This window comes from Oncorhynchus nerka, linkage group LG28 (genome assembly GCF_034236695.1).
Source record: "Oncorhynchus nerka isolate Pitt River linkage group LG28, Oner_Uvic_2.0, whole genome shotgun sequence".
NCBI classification, from domain to species: domain Eukaryota; kingdom Metazoa; phylum Chordata; class Actinopteri; order Salmoniformes; family Salmonidae; genus Oncorhynchus; species Oncorhynchus nerka.
This window is the reverse complement of record NC_088423.1, coordinates 46,439,564-46,443,392: the sequence shown is the minus strand read 5'-3', so window position 1 is coordinate 46,443,392 and position 3,829 is coordinate 46,439,564.

The window sequence follows — 3,829 nt, the reverse complement described above, 5'->3', positions numbered from 1 at the left end:
GACGACACGTCTTTTAACACTGACCCTGGGAAGGAAACAGCCAGGTCACCCGTGATGCAAGTCAATATTTGATGTCCAGGCAGGTCTGAGGACGTCAAGGAGATGAGGAAAACTGCCACTAGGGGTAACAGTGAGCGTTGTTACCTTAAAGTATGTTTTGGTATGGTGTTGAGGATGGGCGTAAGCATCTGCCTCTGAATCCAGAGGTTGTCGGTTCAAATCCAGTGATAGAAAGTTATGTTTGTTTTAAACCGATCCTTAACCCTTTGGAGTTAATGCCTAAACTGGATAGTTTCAAGTTTGAATAGTATAATGGTTACTGTAGAGTAGACAATATGTCTCTCCTGGGAGAGCCACGTAGATAGTGGCTGATCAGCTGTGGAGAATTTTGTTGTGTATGAACTGATTTCTTGGAGAGATTGTTACCTGTAAGGACAAGCAAAGGTCAGGTTCATGGAGATCATGGAGATGAGCAAAAGAAGAATGTGACAGAGTGCAATCTGCAGTGGCTACCAAACACCAATGTGGACTGGCCAGTATTTGTTCCAGTCAGTAGAGAAATGGCCTCCTTCAAGAAGATTACAGTTCAGCCTGAGAAACAACCCTCTCCATCATCCAGCTGACCCTTAAGCAGTTCTTCAGGGACACTTGGAATCTTTCAGTCATGAAGTTCTCACTCACAGCTCTACATGAGAGCATGGTGGATGGCAAAATTGTGGCCTTCATGAAGAATGATTTAGATGTTTATCAGAAGAGCAGGTTTTTCTGATAGGCATCTAAAACGTTTGGCCAACAAGGAGTGCTGGCACAGTGCCTGGAACACGGAGGAGAGCAGAAGTGTGAGTGTGGGGACAAGGTCCTGCCAAAGCACTCAGACCCCAATGTTCAGATTGACCCCCTGTGACCAATACCTAGTTAATGTCAGACCACACCTGGAGACAACACCGATAGGCCTACATTTCTCATTTGAATACATCAAATCAAATGCTATTGGTCACCTAAACATATTTAGCTTGTGTTCCTAGTTCCAACAGTGCAGTAGTATCTAACAATACACACAAATCTAAAAGTAAAAGAATGGAATTAAGAAATATATACAGTACCAGTCAAAAGTTTGGACACACCTACTCATTCAAGGGTTTTTCTTTATTTTTGCTAATTTATACATTGTAGAATATTAGTGAAGACATTAAAACTATAAAATAACACTTGGAATCATGTATTAACCAAAAAGTGTTAAACAAATCAAAATATATTTTATATATTTGATATTCTTCAAACTAGCCACCTTGATGACCGCTTTGCACACTCATTCCAGGTGAGGTTGTCACCTGGAATGCATTTCAATGAACAGGTGTGCCTTGTTAAAAGTTCATTTGTGGAATTTATTTCCTTCTTAATGAGTTTGAGCCAATCAGTTGTGTTGTGACAAGGTAGCGTTTCAAACTCATAAAAGAAACACCCTCCTCCACTTACTCTCGCCTTATGCCCTTGGGGGAATCCTCACGGCCATATTTGTCGTCAGTCAAAATGATTCGCCAAGCAAGTGAAGTTTGCAACGTAAGCCCCTCAGCCCTCGTTTTTAATGGAGTTTGCGAGTGTACAATTATGTTCACTTCGGGGCCTGAAACGCCCCATAATTCAATTTGCGATGATTGTACATCTGCTAAGAAAAGTCAGTCAAAACTTAAAACCTCAACGTCAATATGAAGTCCACATACAAGTGTAAGTAAAAACAAATATAAATAAGTTAGAAATTGTGCCATTAATGCACATGACGGCCCAAACACGTCTCGTAAAATAATGTTTTGTTTGGTTAGTTTTTGGAAATTGTAGAACTAAAACATTTTCCATCTTCAAAAGTTCCAGCTAGGCAGGCTAACGTTAGCTAATTAATTTGCTCGCTATCATACAGTAGGTGTATATTAATAATTATATATTTAATTTAAGTAGACATGCAATCATATAAAGCACCCACAAGATACCGTTGGCTGAAAACACAATCATTGCGGGATGAACGAGGGACCAATTTTCAGGCATATTACTTGCCCTGCAAGTGTATACTCATTAGACATAATGATACATCATCAGAAGTGTCCACTTAATTTGAGGGCTGAGGGGAGAGGGTGTGTCTTAAGTGTTTGGAATGCAGCCCCAGAGTGACCTCTGCTGCAGAGGATAAGTTCATTAGAGTTACCAGCCTCAGAAATTGCAGCCCAAATAAATGCTTCATGGAGTTCAAGTAACAGACACATCTCAACATCAACTGTTCAGAGGAGACTGCGTGAATCAGGCCTTCATGGTCGAATTGCTGCAAAGAAACCACTACTAAAGGACACCAAGAAGAAGAGGAGACTTGTTTGGACCAAGAAACACGAGCAATGGACATTAGACCTGTGGAAATCTGTCCTTTGGTCTGATGAGTTAAAATCTGAGATTTTTGGTTCCAACCGCCGTGTCTTTGTGAGGCGCAGAGTAGGTGAACAGATTATATATTTTTTTGGTTACTACATGATTCCATATGTGTTATTTCATAGATTGATGTCTTCATTATTATTCTACAATGTAGAAAATAGTTTAAAAAAAGTTTGGACTGGTACTGTAAATATTAGAACGAGAAATGTTGTAGTGGCATTGACTAAAATACAGTATATGAAATGAGTAAACATTATTAAAGTGACTAGTGTTCCATTATTAAAGTGACCAGTGATTTCATGCCTATGTATATAGGGCAGCAGTCTCTAAGGTGCAGGGTTGAGTAAACGAGTGGTAGCCAGCTAGTGATGGCTATTTAACAGTCTGATGGCCTTGAGATAGAAGCTGTTTTTCAGTCTCTCGGCCCCAGCTTTGATGCACATGTACTGGCCGTGGCTTGGATGGTTGATGTCCTTGATGATCTTTTTGTCCTTTCTGTGCCATCGGGTGCTGTAGGTGTCCTGGAGGGCAGGCAGTGTGGCCCTGGTGATGTGTTGGGCAGACCGCACCACTCTCTGGAGAGCCCTGCGGTTGCGGGCGGTGCAGTTGCCGTACCAGGTGGTTATACAACCTGACAGAATGCTCTCAATTGTGCATTTGTAAAAGTTTGTGAGGGTCTTACGGGCCAAGCTGAATTTATTCAGCCTTTTGAGGTTGAAGAGGTGCTTTTCTTCACCACACTGTCTGTGTGGGAGGTCCATTTGAGCTTGTCAGTGATATGTACGCCGAGGAACTTGAAGCTTTCACCTTCTCCACTGCGGTCCCATCGATGTGGATAGCGGGGTGCTCCTTCTGCTGTTTCCTGAAGTCTACGATCACCTCCTTTGTTTTGTTGATGTTGAGGGAGAGGTTATTTTCCTGGCATCTCCGCCACATCCCTCACCTCCACCCTGTAGGATGTCTCATCATTGTTGTTAATCCGATAATCAGGCCTACTACTTTTGTGTCGTCTGCAAACTTGATGAAAGGACTTAAACACTGCCCTGCCTTGTGTTTTACAGTACTCTGTCAGTGGAGAAATTCAATTCTATGTTTGACTGTAGAATGTATAAATACAGTGGGGCAAAAAAGTTGCACCAATTGTGCAAGTTCTCCCACTTAAAGATGAGAGGCCTGTAATTTTTATCATAGGTACACTTCAACTATGACAGACAAAATTAGAAAAACAATCCAGAAAATCACATTGTAGGATTTTTAATGAATTTATTTGCAAATTATGGTGGAAAATAAGTATTTGATCAATAATAAAAGTTTATCTCAATACTTTGTTATATACCCTTTGTTGGCAATGACAGAGGTCAAACGTTTTCTGTAAGTCTTCACAAGGTTTCCACACACTGTTGCTGGTATTTTG